This window comes from Anas platyrhynchos, chromosome 3 (assembly GCF_047663525.1).
Source record: "Anas platyrhynchos isolate ZD024472 breed Pekin duck chromosome 3, IASCAAS_PekinDuck_T2T, whole genome shotgun sequence".
Classification (NCBI taxonomy): Eukaryota; Metazoa; Chordata; class Aves; order Anseriformes; family Anatidae; genus Anas; species Anas platyrhynchos.
In genome coordinates this window covers 109,674,503-109,695,838 of record NC_092589.1, presented here as the reverse complement: position 1 = coordinate 109,695,838, position 21,336 = coordinate 109,674,503, and the positions used below count along the sequence as shown (strand labels likewise).

Below are 21,336 nucleotides of genomic sequence, written 5' to 3'. Positions count from 1 at the left end.
AAATGGGTATGTACTTCAGAAGCTAATTTGGAGCATTTTCAAAGATTTTTAGGAACAGAGAATGCTTAGAGAGAACTAATACAGTAGAAGAAAATAAAATGGCAAAAAGAAAAAAAAAAGAAAGAAAAAAGAAAAGAAATGAAGACAATAAAAACATCAAATGTCAGAAAAAAATCACATAAATTCTGAAAATTGACCAGACACCAATAATTCTGACAAAAGCCTAGGCACATTAACACACATTAGATATAACATGAATTTGAAATGCACTGGAAACATTAAAAGTGTCTAAACTGTATTAAAAACACCTAACTTGAGAAGATAATACACTTTTTCATTGATTACACTGGAATTAAAAGTGACAGATTTATATTTTATTTGGCAATGATGATTTTTATTTTCAAACTTTTCAGATTTTCTGATTGCTAAACATTTACCAGAACTGCCTGACCTTCTGATAGCCCTGACCAAGCCATAACTCCTATTCAAATTAGACTGTGTGCAATCTTGTCTTTGACAATTACCAACATACAAGAAAGTTGTTGGCCTTAAGAGAAAGATAAAAAGACCTAAATTTCCATTGCAAATCAGTATGATATGGATAGACATTATTAGATTATTATTAGATAATGTCTATCCATATAGACATATGTTGTCAAGGTTGCTTTCCATATGATGGTGCAGTTTTCAACTATTAATTGTATCTGTCATTTTATTAGCATTAAACTATTATTGTTACTATTGATTTAATACTGTGAATAAAATCCGTTAGTAGTATTCATTTTTGCTGCTTTTAATAACTCAGAAATGCTAGAAAAGGTTGTTCCACCAATGCAATTCCAACAACTTGTGTCTACCTCCACAACCTCATGTAACTGTCTTAAAACTAATGGACTTTAGTATCAAGATTGATTTACCAAGCTGCAGCAGACTAGTAAAAGTGATAAAGTAAAAGAGATAAAACAGGTTTACAGCCCACTGTGCTAAGAACACAGAATATTTAGAGATTTCACAATAAAAAAAAAAAAAAAAAAAAAAAAAAAAAAGGATTTCACAATAATCTAGGTGAAGAAAGGAAACAGCCATGAAAGAGAAAAAAAAATGTGTACTGTTGGATACATAGGAAATACTTATTATTTAATGCTATGAAATTAAAAGAAAAAACAGCTAGTCAAGAAGGAAAGTTATACGAGTTTATTAAAATAGGTTTTAAAGTTTGTGAATTAAGGAGCTATATACACAAACATGTAATTCTTTATTTTGATTTCAGCAACTTCCATTAATTTCTCATAGAAATGGGTCCAAGTCACTGCGTAAGCTGCACTGAGGTGAACCAAGATGTGGATTTCTGAAAGATCACCCACTGCACCCACGGACTGCCTCAGCTAACACAGGCAATTTACAAAACCCCTGGGCTGGATATTTGTATGTGCCAGCTGAAATGAATGAAAATCCAGCTCTACAACTGACAAAAACAGTTCTACAGGATTTGAAATAATTAGAATAGATCAATTTATATTTATTGCAGATGCTCAATTTTAGGGTAAACACAGCCTTAGGATTTAGATCCAAAAAAAAAGCTCTCTCACTGAGAAAAAGATTCTATAGACTTATTTATGGAACACTTTCCCAAATAACATTTTTCATTGTGTAAACTTCTTTGGAACATTTAACTAGATAAGTCAGAATAAGGGGAGACTATCCTATGGAGAAAAATCTAGCACAGGACAGAAGATACTCTGGGTAGTGTATTGGTTTTGTAATACCTGTATCTTGCTGTGACTGTGAGTGAACCACTGAATATATTCTTCATTTTCCTGATTTAAAAATTTATTTTCTACTTTTAAGGACTGTTCCAAAGTGATCCTACATCATTCTGCATATCTTCTGATTTATACTCATCTTAAACTGGCACAAGGTCAGACAGCTTGGCACAGGTAACTAAATATTATTTATATGTTTATTTTAACTAAATATTATTTAGGTGCTTATTTCCACTGTGGCTTCAGTTCCTTCTCTGAAATGGTTTGGATTTTTTTCCCTGAAAAAATGATATTTTCTCACCTTATTTATTTTCTCACCAGTTTTGTTAACTCCAGTAAGGATACATATTCCTTCTCAAAACTTTCACAAAAACTCCATCTGAAGAAAGCTATAAATGTTAGTTTATTTTTATTTTTATTTTTATTTTTATTTATTTATTTATTTAATTTTTTATTAGCTTCACATGCTCTTCTTCAAGTTGCATCTCTCCAAAGAAAAGCTTAAGGCTATCCTAACAAACAAGCAGATCATGACCCTTTAAAACTCACCTCTGAACTTGGAACAGAGCTTCCCGGTTTCACATGAATGCAGCCTTCCCTCCCAATCTATTTTGGATTTTTTACAATCTCCATGTTATCCAGGAAGTCTCTGAAGCTCAGCTCCTACCAGAACAGTTTTATACCTTATACCTTTGACAGGAACTGCTGGCATTAGACTGCAGGAAGCTGACATGATTTAGGAGGGGATAAAACATGTACATGTTTGTTACTTGAATTTTACAGCTCTGCAGGGAATGAGAATCTTTTTTTTTTTTTTTTTTTTTCCCACAAAGGATTTAAAACCTTGGCTTTTTTCCGCACTTGAAAATTTCAAAAATTCTCTGCAAGGAAATTGCAAGATTTAATTAATTTGGGATCAATTGAATGGTTTCAGTCTGACCAAAACAAAATCCTTTTAATTTTAGTTTTTATTTATTTATTTATTTATTTTTACATTACATTATGATATATTTAACAGCTTAAAATATTAGATGCTAATCCTAATGCTTTAAGGGAAGTCCTGAACACATGGCATAAATGTAACTGATACACTGATGTCTATCTGCGTTTATGGAAACCCTAAAAGAACAACTGTGGGAGGTGTGAAAAAAGCTATATATCCTGACCTGGGTACATGAGTGATATTTGATAATATTAATATTTAAAATAGTTTATTAAAGGTCATGAGAGAATAAAAAAAAAAAATAGGAGAAAAGGGAATGATATTAGGAGAACCAGGTATTGAAAGAGACAAATTTTTCTGGTGCTACGAGCAAACTTTATTTATTAACAACATTATGTCTTTACATAGTTATAAGTGCTCTTATATTGTCATACCTATATTATTACCAAGACAAGAAGAATCAAACCTTCAGGAATAATGAAGCTCTGTTAAGGAGAAGTAGATATTCAAGAGATGAATTATTTGGAATCATCACAACCAGCACTGGTTTAATTTGTAGTCATACTTAAGTATTTGCATTGAGTGGTAGAACATTTTGGTATATATTTTTACCTATTCCATCAGAAGAGTTTTCACTCTGTCACATTGCTACCACTTCCAAGAGCATGAAGAATAGAAATATAATCAGGAACAGTCAACATTATCAGAGTTAAGCCCAGCTATGTTTGATGAAGACATAAGCATCTGTGCACATAAGGGTGTAACACACTGTGACTTCTGTAAAACTGTTGACATCATCTCCCACACCATCTTTTGTAAGCTGAGGAAATCTGGGCTGGACAAACTGTCTGCAAGACGGATTGAAAATTGGCTGGAGCACTTCATTTTAACTAGTGGTGCAACAACAGATTGGCAGGCAGCAACAAGTAGAGCTTCCTAGGAGTTGATACTAGGACTGACATTGTTCAGTATCTTAATTGATGACCTCAACAATGATACATAATACACTCTTGACAAATGTGTACAATATTTAATTGAACAGAGAAGCCAGGGGTTGATACACTGATACAGCCAGGGGTTGATACATTTCCTGCTTGACGAACCTGATCTCCTTCTACGACAAAGTGACGCGCTGGGTGGATGAGGGAAAGGCTGTGGATGTGGTCTACCTTGACTTCAGCAAGGCTTTTGACACCGTCTCCCACAGCATTCTCCTCAAGAAACTGGCTGCTCTTGGCTTGGACTGGCGCACGCTTCGTTGGGTTAGAAACTGGCTGGATAGCCGGGCCCAAAGAGTTGTGGTGAATGGAGCCAAGTCCAGTTGGAGGCCAGTCACTAGTGGCGTCCCCCAGGGCTCGGTGCTGGGGCCGGTCCTCTTTAACATCTTCATCAATGATCTGGATGATGGCATTGAGTGCACCCTCAGTAAGTTTGCAGATGACACCAAGCTAGGTGCGTGTGTCGATCTGCTCGAGGGTAGGAAGGCTCTGCAGGAGGATCTGGATAGGCTGCACCGATGGGCTGAGGTCAACTGTATGAAGTTCAACAAGGCCAAGTGCCGGGTCCTGCACCTGGGGCGCAATAACCCCAAGCAGAACTACAGGCTGGGAGAGGAATGGTTGGAGAGCTGCCAGGCAGAGAAAGACCTGGGAGTGATGGTGGACAGTCGGCTGAATATGAGCCAGCAGTGTGCTCAGGTGGCCAAGAAGGCCAACGGCATCCTGGCTTGTATCAGAAACACTGTGACCAGCAGGGCTAGGGAGGTGATCGTCCCCCTGTACTCGGCTCTGGTGAGGCCGCACCTCGAGTACTGTGTTCAGTTTTGGGCCCCTCGCTACAAGAAGGACATCGAGGTGCTTGAGCGGGTCCAAAGAAGGGCGACGAAGCTGGTGAGGGGCCTGGAGAGCAAGTCCTATGAGGAGCGGCTGAAGGAGCTGGGCTTGTTCAGCCTAGAGAAGAGGAGGCTCAGGGGTGACCTTATTGCTCTGTATAAGTACATTAAAGGAGGCTGTAGAGAGGTGGGGGTTGGCCTGTTCTCCCATGTGCCTGGTGACAGGACGAGGGGGAATGGGCTAAAGTTACGCCAGGGGAGTTTTAGGTTAGATGTTAGGAAGAATTTCTTTACTGAAAGGGTTGTGAGGCACTGGAACGGGCTGCCCAGGGAGGTGGTGGAGTCACCATCCCTGGAAGTCTTCAAAAGACGCTTAGATGTAGAGCTTAGGGATATGGTTTAGTGGGTACTGTTAGTGTTAGGTCAGAGGTTGGACTCGATGATCTTGAGGTCTCTTCCAACCTAGAAATTCTGTGTGATTCTGTGAACAGGAGAGTTCCAAACCAGAGGGACCCGAAGAAACTTGAGGACTATGTTAACAGAAGTCTCATGAAGGTCATCAAGGAGAAATGCAAAGATTTGCACCTGGAGCAGAGTAAACACAATCAAGTAATCAACAGGCTGAGCAGCAACCTTGTTGAAAGGACTTTGGGTATCTAGGGAACACGAGGTGGACTAATAGCCAACTTGGTGCTTTTATCACAAGTGCAGAAAACGGCATCATGGGTTACACTAGGAGGAGTGTGTCCAGCGGAATGAAGGAAGATGCACCTGCATTCAGCAGTTGTGGAGACAACGTGGTGATTTAACAATATCCTACAAGTATTTGAAGGACATTTACAGTAACAATAAGTCCAAACTCTTCTCATTAGTAGCAGACAATTTAAGAAGGAGTAAGAGCAACTTGTTGCAGCTTGGGAAATTCACCCTGGACATTAAGAAAAAAATCCTCAATAGGAGAGTAGAACAACACTGGAAATCACATCTAGGTGGAAGATCTGTCTTTGGAAGGTTTCAAGATTTGCCTCAAGTTAACCTCAGCTACTCTGATCTACTGCTGTTAATAGTCATGCATTGATGAGGATATTGCAATAAACCTCCAGACATCACTTCCAGTTTCCTTGATTCTGTGATTTACTGTCCTTCCCCTTCCCCTTCCACTTCCCCTTCCACTTCCCTTTCCCCTTCCCCTCCTTTCTTCTTAGAAAAGTCAAAAGTTCAGATAATTTCCTTTCTGACTATGAAGCCACGTACACTCCTTAAAATAAGCAAGGGTCTTTGAAAGTGTAATTTGAAAATAATATGACTACACAGGAAGGTTAATAGCCAAGCTAATGTGACATTCAAAATCTTTGTTGTTCAGGACAACGCATAGCAGACAATAGATTTCACTTGATCACTATATTTTATATTTTTTATACAGCAATTGCAATAAAAACAATTTAAATTTCTTCCTTCCTTCCTTCCTTCCTTCCTTCCTTCCTTCCTTCCTTCCTTCCTTCCTTCCTTCCTTCCTTCCTTCCTTCCTATGTAGATTTAGTAAAATAAAGTATATCAAGTGTGGGATGCTATTTCGGAAGCAAGATCTTTACTCATCAGTTCTGTAAGCAAAAGAAGGGAAATCACCATGACTAATTGGGAATAAATTCAGCAAGCTGAATCATGCAAAAACTCTCAGGCTTGTGAGAGAAAGTAATGGAGTATATAGTCAGGCCAGTACATAATCTGGAATTTTGGTAGCAATATTCTAACTCATTACTGATTTATACAGAATTTGAGCCATCTACAAAAGACTCCACTGTTCTTTTCTCTGATTATGTTTTAAGTCTCAGTTTAAAAAAAAAAAAAAAAAAAGAGTGATGACAATCCTGCTTAGATAATATCCTGTCATCTCAGTTTTGTTCACTTCTAGTGAAACTCCACTGCTTGGACAAATGAAAACAAGAAATTTATGCAGAAGTTAGCAACTTTGCAGAAAAACAACTTCACACAACCTTGCATGTCAGATTTAGGGAGCGGTTCAGTGTTGCTTTTTAAGATACATATAAGATAAAATTAATGTGTTGGGAAACGGTACCTACATAAAATTTCCCAAGTAGACAGATAATAAACAATACAGTGAAACAGGAACCACCAGAGAAGTTTGCTCAAACAAGGAATTGGAAGTTGTTAACACAGAGATTCTGAAAATGGGCAGTTCTGGCCTCTGGAGAGGCTTTTTTCATTCTGTGTGGCCCTTGGAATATTTTCATCCAAAAGGAGTTCCCTTGGATGAGGTCCTTGGAAAATATTTCTCTTTGATCTCTGGTGTATTACTCCTCTTTTGCAGCCAGCCAAAGTTTAAAACTAACTTGACTCCCCTTTGACTGATACAATTTCTACAGTTAGATACAGAATTAACATAGCAGGGATCAGAAAGACCTCAATAATTGCTGAAAATCATCAAAATGATGCTTGTGTTGGGCAGAGTTAAGATGAAAATTTTGGACATGCCTGGAAGAGTCTTCTCTCATCAGCATCAGATGCTTAGAAGGGCATGGGCTTGGAAGAGAATCATCAGTGCAGAATTCACAACTGCACAGAAGACTATGCAACTAGATCAATTCATAGTACCTGAGAATCTGCACCCTGAAGACTGAAATCGTAATAGCCCTAAAAATAAGTTCTCACAAACTGGCTTACTCATCAGCACTGTTTCTTACTTTAGTGAAGCTGGAGATCTGCTACTAATACAGGCTTCACTGCCCTAAATCATTTATTTTGGCAGCTCGTAAAATATGGAAACTCTAACACTCAATATTCCCCACTCTCTCATGATTACTGTTCAGGGACAGACTCTTTATATCAAACCGAAACTTAAAGATTGTGGCATGTTATCAAAACCATAATGAAATCTTGTGCAAGCACAGTAATCAGAGAGGGCTATTTGTCAAGACATACTGTAGAGAAAAACAAAATCCCACAGTAGAAACAGGAGTGCTTGCTCTGCTGAGAGATACTGTGAAAATGAAATGAGGCTCTTTTTTCCTCCTCTTTAATCAAAACTCAGTATGAAAACAAAAACGTTACCAAATAACTTTTGCTGATAAAAAAAAGTTGGCTGGAAAGGAGCAGTGCATAATTTATACTGAAACAACATTAAAAGGGGGATTGTTCACATGGATATTTCTGAGTGTGTGATCAGAAATTTTGGCCCTGGGGGGAGCTTATGTTACTGCCACTACTGGGTTGAGGCTGTATTTGACTCTCTCTGTGAGACAGTCAAAATCTGGGAAGTTGCATAGGGAATGAAGGTGTGGGCAGATCTGATATTACTTTGGAGGTCCCTGGTGAGTGCATGCCTGTGTTTTGACCCCACCTGCTGCTGGAGGTTACCAGTTCTATCCACAGAATATCTGCAGAGGTTTAAACTTGACTCATTGCTTAATGATGAGAGCACTAGAAGGGGAGTTACATGCTCTGGGATCTCCTTCTGGCTGTGCCATTGATTTGTGAGCCAGAGGCCTGCTCAGTAAATCAGAGATAACATTATTAAGTTACTTAAATGGACTGTTGGGATGTTAATTACCCAGCACATTTGTGGTCATATTGCCCTTCTGAAAATTAAGCTTTTCTGTCTAACATGATTCTTAACTCTGGGCACAAAGATTGAATGAACACTTCAACCTAAATGTCCCCATTCTCTGCTCTACAGGCTCTCATAGAAGCATAATTTCAAATATCATCCCACTTCCAAAAGACGAGGGCAGTGTCAGGTCAGGATTAAGTATCTACCAGAGATCTGTAAGGAAGATCTTAAAAGAAACAGTGCTATCTAGCGTTACTTGTTGTGCAGTTGTGTGAGCACTAAAGTACTAAATGTGCATATAAATACTGATGTGTAAAGGGCAGAAAGGGTGGGTGACAGGGGTATAAGAAGATGCTTTATTTCTGATCATAAGTACAATCTATTACCGAGGCAGAGCAATGCAAAGTAAGTACCTGTCAACAAGACAGCTGGAAATCTGTTTTTTTGTTTGTTTGGTTTTTGTTTTGTTTTGTTTTGTGTTTGTTTGTTTTGTTTTGTTTTTGTTTTTTTCTTTCTGATAAATGTTGAGTGCAGTTGTGCTTGGCATATGCTTGTGCTGTAAAAAGAAGCCACAGCCAGGAAATATCATTCTGATTTTTACACTTCTGCTAATTGCTGCTTCTGCTTCATCAGGGGTGGCACCCAGGCCACATCCTGAAATCTATTCAAAACTAGGGAGCAAATTAGTACCTAGAGCTGCCTAGGCTTGTAGGCACCTAAATTCATTAATTCATCTGGGCCAGATGAAAGAGTTATAAGTGTTTAATTTTAATTACAGGAGCAAAATTAAGAAGGAGCAAAAGAAAAAGGTAGAAAGACAAAATATCCTATATTTATGAGGGTCCACAAGCTTGCTGTCTGTAGGATAGCAGGCTGCTGTGTTACAGCATTCTTGAGTCAAAGCATTCTGTTATGGGAGTGTCATCTGAATACTGGCTATTGCCACAGCACAGTATCTTTTCCCAACTGAAAATATATTACTTTCCTTTGTAATGTGCTCCCAAAATATCTTTCTTAGATCTCTGTAATTTTCCATTTCATTTACTTGAAACCCTTTTTCTGTGACAAGCCACTTGACCTCCAAAGTTAAACAGATAGGATCATCTTCCTCGCTCGCTGTACTAAATCCACATCCTTTCCTTGAAAAATCTTTTATTTGTTCTGCTTTTCTGCATTATAAACTTTATAAAGAGCAATGCTTCTTTTTGATATTAGCTCCTGGTTCTCCCTTCCTGACAGCTGTACACACCTCCATTGCCATTTTCCATGTCTTCTTGTCTCCATCCATCACTCTGGATGCCTTAAAAAAGAGCTTAGTGTCCTCAGTTAAAACTCTGAACACAATTTACCCATGCTTTATACCAAATTAGAGAATTCAAAAATATTTTACTCATTTTTGAAAAGCATGTGATTTATACATGCAATATTTATAAAAGCTTTAAGACTCAGTTGTAACATTTTCCCCATACACTCCAGGGATGTGTCTATACAAGGTCTTTGAAGTAGGTTGCAAACTCACTCTGTCTGAGACCTGTACCAGCTCAAAGTCAAACAACTCTAGTTTCAATCTGCAGCTATGACTAATGCTGCTGATTTGGATCTGATTATTCTTCTGCTGTCTTGAACCACAAGCAGAGGTATCCCAGAAGGCTTGTTAGATCAAATGTAGGTACCTACATCGTAAAAGCCAGCATCTGATCCAGTTGTCTAGGCTGTATTTATAATCAGTGTGGAGATATTTCTGTATCTAGAGTGGAGTTCAGTTCATACTGAAGTCGGTGCTAAAATAGCCTTATTTTTGCTTAATTAAGCTGCATGTGTCCCTATTTGTCTCCATTAACTATAAAAGTGTACAGTAACTTTGATGCAGACTTGTAAATTACTTGCCTTCAAATTAATACATAAATTCATGGTCTGGACTGAGTTCCAACATGAACCTGTCTTTAAGGACCCTTTATTTCTCTACTGAATGCTCAGGACACCTATGCAGACCTATGTTCACTTTCCAACGTTTGAGTTACATTTTCCTGAATCTGGATAAGAATACGTCTGGTATCAAATAGTTACACAGCAGGATCTTCATTTATAAATAATTTGTTCAGAGAAGTTATCTGATGGTGGTGTACTAGAATAACATATATGGATTTTATTCAGCATGATAATTAGAGAATTTTAAATGTAAAATAGCATAGCTCTTGCTGCAGCTGCAACAGCAAAGTTGCAGTTTCCAACAGCCTTGGTGGTAGCTGTACAATTTCTACCAGAATGATGCACTATTCCTATCCTGTGGTCACTGGATATTATATCATCATTTTTAACAGTATCTGGTACATATGAAAATAACTTAATACTTAGATTAAATTTCCATACTGTTTAGTAACTCATCACAGATACTACTTTAAAAGATGTACAAATTTATCTCTGCAAATAATCAAATTACTTCCTTTGGGGTGCCCAATGAAATATTGCACATAAATCTGGAAGCATTATTTCCTTTAAAATTTTCCTTCACAGTGCTTTATTGATCTCTTTCTTGTCATTGCATCACTATGAAACATCTGTGTTTTTCCTTCAGCTTACCATCAGTTCCATTTAAAAAGTCTGTAAATTTTGTGCTCCTCTAAAATCTATAGATAATTGATTCCAGGAGTTTGTGTCCACAGCAAACTGTGTAGCTGCAGTTCCACTTCATTTAACAATATACAGTTCTTTGTTAGGTAGAGATCAAAGAATATAATTTTATTAAGTTTTATTTGCCAGATTGGAAAAGAATGGGCTTTCTTTATTTAAAATAAAGAAGGCAGGCCAAGCATTTTCCTTATAGAATATAGAGTGCAAAGAGAGGTAAAACAAGAACAAAAGCAATTCATAAGTATCTTGAAGTAGTTTTCTAATCAACAGCCTTAATGTATAATGCATTCAAAATATTTTTACCATTACTAAATAAAAGTGTTTTTACCAAACAACACTGAGGAATAAAAGGCCCTGGCAAATGTAAGCAATCATTTGCTAGAGTTTGTAGCTGAGAGGAAAGAAAAAGAATAATAATAATAATAATAATAATAATAATAATAATAATAATAGTTGCATAGAAAAGACAGGATATGTTTAATGCTATGCTATGTTCCCATTCTTAATGAATTTTAAGCATTTGAGCAAGTTTGTGTAAATCTTTGACTATCAGAACTACCAGCTAGCCTGTGTAAATGAAAGATCAGATCTTTTCTGTATAGCAAATGGTAGCATTTAAGAGTCACTCTACTATGTCTAAAGTACTGAAGTAGTGCAATAGCTAAGCATATGCCTAAAGCATATAACAGGATATCACCTTTTAGTTTGGTACTTGCATCTCTCATGCCTACAGGAGGGAGGTATCTTAGTGGTATTATTTTGTAAGGCTACCAACCACTCAAAAGCCTCCTCTTCTGGCTGAAACTTGCCTATTTTTTTAATCTTTTATTTATATAAATGAAGAAAAACACTTCCATGTTGTTCCTGAGTTTTAAGTTCTTCACTGAAAATGTTTGCAAGACAGTGACAGAATAATATCATTTCAAATAAAAAGAAAATGGCAAGAGGGAGGTGAATAAGTAAGGCAATGAAAGATAAAGATGCTTCATATCAGCCTATAAGAGAGGTGAAGAAAAGATGAAATGGAAAAATCAAAACAGGATGTCTTGGAAAGTGGCTGCCAATACCAGCAATATTTTATTTTGGAATGGAGAAGTTCACATCTTTTCTTTGGTACTTTATTACTTCTGTTTTAGGTTTTGGGAGGCCTGTGTATTTGTTTCTTCTTGAAAGCTTGGTGAGGATAGAAAACAGAGTTCAGTTTTCCTTCACTGTAAATTAAGTGTTTTTGGAATGTGTAATCACATAAAAAAATTTGGCAGTGATGGGTACCATGTAACAGCTTAAATAGTTTTGGATACTTGACTCTGTTGATGGACAGAAGTTGTTTATTATTCTGTGTGACAAAACAGCATAGTTCCTGATTCTTATTTATTTTATTAGGTCACTTACGTAGCATTGGTTTCCTTAAAATGAGGCTCATGTTCCGAGTACATACAGTTAAAAATGAGACTAATTACTGTACAATGGGGCATTAAAATTAGAGCAGATTACAACTGCTTGCCTAAGAGTTTTAAAGCAAACAACAACAAACAACAAATAAATCCTGACAAAGTGGAAATACATGGAAAATATCCTGTTCTTATACAATTGTGTTGAAGATTCTAACTGATATGAAGTGTGCGCATATTTTGCAATTAACATTTACAGGTTTTACAATACTTTGCATTGAAATGACTTAAAACTATTTTCAAGACAGTTCCAAATTCAATATTTGAATGATTTCACAATTCTGTCTAAACATTTCAAATCTTTGCTGAGAGAAGAATTAATTTCAGTGATTTCTTTGAAATCTGAGAAATATCCTCATCTGGGATGAAAATAAATAAATAAATAAATAAAATAAAATCCAAGTAGTAGAATTTCCTGGCATTATTTTAATATATTTATAATAAATTCAGAAAACTCAAAAAACGTATCAAAAATAATACCAAAAATATATAAAATGTTATATGACAATACGCAAACAATATTAACTTTATGAGTAATATATATATATATTAAGATGAAAAGTATTCTATTTGAAGTATAGCAAAAAATAGTTTTTTTTTTCTCCTAACATTGCCCAAAAAAGACAGATTACGTTGTCTTTTGTTTAATTTCTTTTTCGGTTTATTTTTTTTGCTGACCAGGAAATCTGGTTTTGGCAGCACAAACAACTTCTCCCAAAGCAAACATTTTCTATATGCCTCACCTCTATTTTTCTCAATAAAAATGGTAGAAAAGTAAGATAATTACGTCAAAGCTGGAGATAATCACACTCTTTCAAATTTAGGTAAGTTAAAGTATTGATACTTAATGAAAGTAATTTAATATGACATGTTCCTATTAGAACACTACTACAGTGTTTCCCAGGCTAATTTTTACCGTACCCATTTTTTTTACACAAGGTACTGAGAAACAGAGGATTCCTTCCTCTTCATTTTAGAAACTTAAGAGGATTCCTTCCTCCTCACTTTAGAAATTTAGCTCAGGGTGCTTACATTGTGTATGCTTTAGGATCTGTTTCCCTGAGTTTCCTCTATAGCCAAAGGAGATGGACGGGAATCATCTAAGGGAGGTTAAGCCCACAGAGGCACCATATAAAACAGAAGGTAGTTCTGGAAAGGAACAGAGAAGGGGGGCGGGGAAGAGGGGGAAGGAAAAAATAATAATAAAAAGAGAAAAAGTTATTATGTCTTGATATAAAATTTTGGTGCACATACAGCATGAAAGTGGCAAGCAGTTCTATTTACAAGTGTCCCTCAGAGAAGCTGAAATGGAAACATCTGATCCCATTCTCTCATTTTTATCAAGAGTGGAGGCCATCAAATGAGATGGCAGTTTACAGAGAACCATAAAGATTATTCCAAGGCTGCTTTCAGACTTGGAACTCTAGACAGTGTGGATGTTTGATATGACCCATGATGACCATTCCTATGCTCCTTGTTTTCTTCTTCTGAATGAGTCTCTGAGCAAATACTGAGGGACACAGGAAGACTGAACTTCTGACAGTCATGCCAGTAACATTTCTAAATGTGGTATGAAGGTCTTAAAGCACTGCTTAGTGTCATTCAGGAAATTTGTGGTGCAGCAGGGCAGCCCAGCTCAAGTCTACAGCCAGCAACTGAAGACATTTGTCATGTCTAACAAGCATTTTTTTGATTTACACATCTTTTCCTCTGATTTCAAAAAAATTATTTGCATCCAAAAGCAGAAAGGGCATCTGCAGTCACTCATAGGATCTGGTCTCCTTGATGGCTATACAAGAGACTTCAGTTGACTTGTGGGCACAAATATAATTTCTGAATTGCATGTGTATATATCTATGTTATCATACTCTTTCACTGTGAAAGCAGTAACTACTGTATGTGGTAAAATGATATATTGTTGTCCGCAAAATGTCTTTGGCAACAGGATGTTCACTAGCCTTGGAATTTTGCCTTGTATAAATATTTTTAATCTACTCCATGTAGGCATATTTTGGCTGCAAAATAAAGGGTTTTAGAGATTAATATATCCAGGCTCAGTTCTGCTTATACATCCTACATACATCAAGGTTTTATTGAACTCTGCATCTAGTAACTTTGTGTAGCAGCTGTTTTGGGGGCTTCTCCCCTCCCTCCCCCCCCCCCCCCTTTTTTTTTTTTTGCCCACTATACTCAAAGGAGGATTATGACTATATCCTATTTTTATACTCTACAAATGTAGTAATTTAATCTACAGATATATTCTCATTCTTCAGATGTAACCTATATAAAGTATGTTCAAATTTATAGTCATTGCTTTTCCTGTAAAGAATATTATTGGCCTCTTTTCAAATGTCCACATTTTCCCAAGGAACGTCCAAATAGCTATTTATCAATGAATAATGAATATAACAATTATTTGACAGTATCAAGTACTTTTCAGCTGAGTATCTCAAAGCTTTTTCAACTATTTATTAATCCTCAACATGCCCTTGGGAGATATCTTTCACTAGTCTGTTTTATTGGCACAGCAACTGGGTCTCAGAGTTGCATGCCTTGTTTCAAGTCTGAGAGTCCATCAGTCACAAGCAAAAGAACAGCCTAGGGCTTCTGCTACACCACTGCTGTGTGGAAATGTATGGGGCTCTGTCACTTGTTAAAACTTCTGCCAGAGCAAGAATAGGTTTAAAGGAAGGCTGAGATGGTAATTCTGCCCAGGTGTATTTTACCAGCTCTTTTCCAAAAACTGCTACTATCACGGAAAAATATACACAAGTATATGCATATATATATCATGTAAGCATTCAGCAAAGTTCTGCATGTTATATTTCTGTTGCACCGAGTGTGTGATGCTGGTTTTCCTCAACTGTCAATCACACTGTGGAGAAGCTGGCAAGTAATGCGGGGTTCCCCATACATCTCAGCCCTTGATGCCCCACTGACAGCCCTAAAGATGGGGTCAGTAGAGGAAAAAATTGCAAGTTCTTTAGGCTGGGGGGGAGTGAGGTACTGGAGAGGGGGTGTTTGTCTAATTCAAATATCAACAGTTCTACTGTGAATATGGGAATGGTTTTCAGATGGACCACGGACATTCACATCTTTGTCCAATTTCTGCCTCAATCTGGATGTGATAAAATGCCTGCAAATGCCAATTCAGAATACAATTTAGCAGCTGCCCGAAGTGCCTTTAGTTTAAGTCAAACCCCATTTTAGCAAGAAATGTGTTTCCCACTTCTTACAGAACTGGAAGTTGTTGCTTGCACCGGTTGTATGTGCTTTTCTTCATGTGGCACTGTATACATTTCATGTGTAATACAAGTTACATTAATTGAAAGAGACTGTGAGATGTTTTATTTATGTTCACTACCACCTGATTTTTTTCAGCACTTTGCTGGAACAATTAGTCTAGTATTCCTGTAAACTTATATCTCATTACAGAGGGCCAGACTATCCCTTTACAATACAGACATGCATATTACCTCTGTAACTGGAAATTAAAGGCTGATACCAGTCCCAGCCTCTGAAACTTGCAGACTAGCTCAATAGCCTTTGCGATGTGTGAATGCAAGAATGCAGGTTTGGAGGTGTGGAGGCTATTCTTCCTCCCTCCCACTCTGTTGCCCCAGAAGTCAGTGGAGAAGCGAATGAAACTCTACCATGCATTCAAAAACTATTTGGCAGATGAGATGGGGAAGTAGCAATGGTGATTAGATGCAGATTTCTAGAAATGCAGTTCAATGCAGCAGAGGGAATATGGAAGAGTCATTTAGATGGCACTGGTTGGAAAAGTATTGGGGACCAAGAGATGGTGTCTCTCAGAGAGGTGAGATGGTACCTGTTCTCAGTTTGACATTGCCTTCATGCTGTTGTAAATTATTCAAAATCTGTCAATGGCTACTGCCCCTTGATCTAACATACCCTGTGAAAAGGATCAAGTAATACCCAAGTTACACTGAAGAATCAGAGGTTGTGGTTACACTGTTTCTGGAATGTCCAGTGAGAGGAGACAGGCAAATCATGAATGGTTGTACTGAACTGCTCATCAGTGCTGCAGGAGACACTATTATTTTTTCTTCTTTTTCTCCTTCTCCTTCTCTTCTGCCTCAATGTTGAAAACAACAAGTGGAGAAATAAACTCAATTCTTTCAACTTTTCTTCAGCAACCACATATATTATTTTTTCTATCACTGTTTACCTTGTTCTGTTACCAGCATACACGTCTTCCTTGAAACCTAGAACTTGTCACACTTTATCCATCACTTCTTTATCTGATACCTCACCATTTCCAAGTGGATTACCTACCATATTTATAAAAGACTTTCTCTTTAACTTCTCCTAGAGTGAGACTTGCAAAAGCATCAGGTTCGTGACTGCTAAGGAGCATGAGATTTCACCTAACCAGAGTTATCTTCTTCTGTACTTCTGTGATACAGTATTATGGGGTTTCTCTGAATTTTGGACACTACAACAGCCTTGCAGGTATACTGATTCTCAGGTTCAAACCAGCTGTTTGTTTATGGGCCAGAGAAATATTATCTCCCCTTAAGGAATGTTTTGAAAATTTTCCCATTCCTCAGGGACTCCCTCTTCTCTTCCTGCAAGGTTTCCCACAAGAGGGAAGTGATCTGGCCCGTGAAATGGATGCTATTTTATGAATAGTTAGCCTCATGTGTTTACAATGTGTTAATGATAGTAAAGCATAGGAAGTCTTTAACCTAATGCTATTGCAGACTGAGCCACTGTATACATAGAGATTTTTTTTCTACTTGCCACTGTTTTTTTTTTAAAAAGCATTTTTCTCTATAACTCATTGCTACCTTAACTTCACCATTAATAAGAGCAAGCTACAGGCCTCTCCAACAGACATGGACTGTTTCCAAACACAGAGATGTGTCTCCAGCAAAAATAATTTCCCAGTTTTGCCACAGAATAGCTTCTCTTCCCAAAAGAGAGTTTATAACAATATCATATAACCTCACGTGACCACTGTTGGGTTCTTAATGATGGCCACCATTATACAATGGAGACAAGAAAAGTGGTGGTGTTAGTTTTTCTCCTTGATCTCCATGTCACTCTTCCTACTCACCTCTGTTTTACCACCAGAGACCAAGAAACTAATGCCCTCACACTTCCATGTTGGGCTAATCTGAACTGAAAATCAATGGTCTTGCCTCACAGGCCTTTCTAGTAATATTCCTCCTAAGCTTGACCTCACTTACTGCACCCTTCAGGATGTTATAACATTTGATCTACCATAGTTTTATTTATTATGTGACAGTGCTGGCTTTGCTCCTTTGGCTGCACAGGATACACATTTTGCATCCCAGGAGTCACTAGGGATCGTGTGAATGTCCCAGTAATGAAGGATGTAAAAAGTCCAAGATTTAAGTACAAAAATGGGAATTAAACTCTAAGAGCCTGTTTTATGCTTAGAATCCTCCAGCTAATGTACCAGTGTGCCTGGCTAGACTCTAGTAATAAAATGTTCTTGTATTTTGTTCAACAGGAAAGATTCAGAATAACACTGTCTTTTTGGATATACATGTGTAATTGAGTAGAGCATATTTCTGTGGTTTAAGTAGTCATGTTTGACATGATCTGTAATAATTAGCAAAGCCTCATTGACCTATAGCACTCTTAGCTGCAAAGCAGAGTCTGTGAATTGCTCCTTGAGGAAAATTCACCCTTAATGTAATTCCATTAACTTAATACCCTTGAGATTTATACTGATATCTACTACTATCATCAAAGAGTTTGGCTAATTAAACTGGGGAATAAAAATTACCTTTTTCCATCTCTTAAAATTCCACACAAGCCAGAAGGGAAATCCCCTGTGGTTTTTATTGTCCCTTCCCATAAGGATAAACAACCTTCTCTGAGAGCTCTTGTCTTTACCCACTGTGACAGTTAAATGGACACTACTGGGTTGAAAGTAATGCTCCTAATATTGACTCTTATTTGCACTAGTATAAATCATTAGTATCTCCACTGCAGCAAAAAATTACCATGGGAAAAAAATAAATCAGTATAGGTGGGAAGCAAAACAGACCTTCATATTTACAGCAAATGAAACAGCACTATCTATAGCATGTTATCTATAGCCTGTCAGACTCACAGAACTGTACTTGTTCTTCAAATCCAATTTACTTACCAGTCTTCATGATATTAGCTCATTGTTTCTGTAAACTTACAGAGTTTATATGCATCAATTCTACTTTGTTTTCACCACATATGATAAAAACTACTTTCCAGTAGTCTTATAGGATAATAAAAAATGTTCTTGTAAACAGTAATAGGTAAATCTTCTATTGGACCAAACAGTAGAATATCACTACATGTTCCAGTCCCAAATAACATGTAAGTGTCAAAATCAGAGAGGCATATGTGAAATCCTATAAAGTTCTTGTGTACTATCTCAGTAACATTTTTATTCTATAAACCAACTGAGATAAATTTGAGGTTTCCCTTTCATGGACAAATACTTCTACTTAATTATAAAACTCAACACCATATTTTGGAAACTAGAAATATCAAAAAGTTCCTCAGAAAAGGAAATTAATGTTAAAAAGTTGTTCAGTCATAATCAAAGTATTGTTTTGAAAGTTTCATAATTAAGTAATTCTTGGAAGACCATTCTCAAAAGCGCCATAGCTAGGGTTTCCTCACTGTCCAGCACCACTAAGGCTACAAAGGGTCAGGACCTGTGGAGGCTGGGCCTGACCTATCAACATGAAACCAAAGAATAAGCAGTTTCTGGTCCAATAACAACCTCTGAGTGGGCTGGTAGGAACATGGTAGACTTTCAGCAGGATGCTGTTTGTATTTCATCAAAACTTCATCAGAACTGACACATTCCTACAAATACTTCTGTTTCCCCAAACTGGCAGTTTCCAACAAAAGAAGTGTTTGATTGCTGGCTCCCAACCAACCTTATTCTGAAGTGCTCTGTACAACCTGGTCCATAAACAGTAACAGGTTATTTCCAGCAGTTTACACCTGACTGGCACATACTCAGCTCTATTTCACTATCCAAACTATTCCTCCAGGCACTTTTGTTTACACACATATCCTTTGGATAAGAGCATAATTTAGTCTCACTAAGAAAATATATCAGTGGTCACTGATCAATGTAATATACTTTAGAGACTAAACTAGATTAAAGTGAGCCTATTAATACCAGAAAATACCAATCAATATTTGAACTGTTTATCTATATATATGCTAAAAGTGCATTAGCAAAATAGCAGCTTATATACAAAGCAGCCCATTGTACCCACGTTGGTCCATTTTTCTTCAATCTACAGCTGTGCACGTAGCCCCACTGGTTGTAAAATGCCAAAACACTGCTCCTGACAGATCACACCTGCTTCAAATAACACATCTCACCCCACACTAATCTGCAGCTATAGGCTGGTTTTAATGATTTAAAAATGCTGGTATTAACTCTTAATGCTCAACTGGTTTTTATGGAAGCAGCGGAGTCCATTTTGTCTAGTTTTAATACAATCCCAATAAAACAGCTGGGAAATTGCAGTGCCAGGGAAACGACATTCAAATCCACCATTTCCCCTATTGTAATAATAATCAGCTTGACAAAGTCAGATAGTAAAGCAGATTGTAGCACTTTGGGGCTTTTTATACATATATTTAATTATATTGTTAAGTTCCCCATTTGAAAGCAATTAAAAAAATACTTTCAGTTCAGGATTATAAAACTACCCACTTCTGATTTCAGCCTGACATTTTTATTGGTAATCTGAGTTATAACATGCTCAGGTTCATTCCTCATTGATTGGTTGCTGAGCTTTCTGCCAGGGTTTTTATAGCTTTATGGGAAAGTACAGTATTTAAAACTCCTTTAAATTCATGGGCTACTCCTGCTTCTGAAAAAGCTTCTCTTGACTTCTCAAAAATGCATAACAAAAGCCCATGTTTACTTAAAAACATCTGCTGCATCCTTTTTGGTGTAACATTAAAAAGTGGCTTGATGCTTTCCATGCTTTCCCTTTACCCTTTTGTCAAACTGCAATTTCTTACCAAACCAGGCTTCCGGTCTTCCCAACACAGCTGGTGGAGCCGCATGGTGGAACGAGGTACAAAATGGGCATCCCAAGGGAAGTGGTCACTTACCACATACACCATATATTACAGTCCTGTAGGACTTCGGCCTAGCTAAGAGCTACAACTTGACAAGGGCAGGAAGTAAGCAAACAGTGGGCAGGAGATCTCATTGCCTGGGCCTGTTGTTGGCTTCCCAGCTGAGAACAGAAAGGATCTAAAAAAAGCACCAGCAAAAGTGTAGAAATCAGAAGGTTTCCTGTTGCAGGTCATACAGGGAAACTCATATCAGACTTTGGTAATGAGCTACTTTTTACACTAGAAACAGAGGCAAAAATATGCATTGAAATGGCTTGATGTTTGTTATGCTTATTGTTCTGTGACATTTCAGTTCTTCTGTTATTCTGTTCTGAAACATTTATGACTTTTATTATTATTATTATTATTATTATTATTATTATTATTAATTATTCAGCTTGTAGCCAGCTCCCTCTGTCTTGCTGGAAGCACAGATCAGCAAGGTTGGAGGGGAAGGAGGATGAAGGATTATTGGCCCACCTCACCTGGGATGGGATGGTGGCCATAATTTCTGGTGTCCAAGGAGCTCCCTGTGCTATGCCCTGCTTGTCAAGCCTCCCTCAGCATATGTAACAGCTCCCATCAAAAGTTTGAAACTACGGTAGGCAAAGGTTTTGCTTGAGACAGCACAGCCTATATCTGAGGATGTCCAAATAATGTTATAGTCATAATATCCTCACTGAGGCCATGCTGAGGCCATCTTAGTGTCATACACTTGGCTCTATTTCTGATAAATACATGAACGGATACTGATGATAAACATTGCTGCAGTTTTGTAGATGCTGAGCTGCTCTCAAAAAAATTAGGAGTCTCACACTGAACTTTCAAAATATGCTTTTGCTGTCTGTTAGCCCAAGACTGCTACTTCACACTCACCCACATTGATGCAGGCTAAACCTCAGCAGTGAATTAATGCCATGTAACTGCAAGCTTGCTTTTCCAGAACCCTGTCTAAGAAAGCAATGCTTTGGAGCTAAATCTCTCTCAAACTTAACACTGTACTTACTGAAGGAACA

General features: G+C 37.4%; 1 long non-coding RNA gene across 2 annotated transcripts in view; it reads left to right on the top strand.

Annotated features, from left to right (window-relative positions):
• Positions 1-21,336, top strand: part of LOC110351867 (uncharacterized) — a 74,414-nt gene that overhangs the window by 14,516 nt on the left and 38,562 nt on the right. The window contains exons 2-3 of one of the 2 annotated variants that reach the window (XR_002399867.4): positions 1,849-1,937; positions 5,029-5,646. This is a non-coding gene — a long non-coding RNA (uncharacterized lncRNA). Of the gene's footprint in view, positions 1-1,848; positions 1,938-5,028; positions 5,647-21,336 lie in introns of those variants that run through there. The other variant, XR_011808584.1, reaches the window with a different exon arrangement.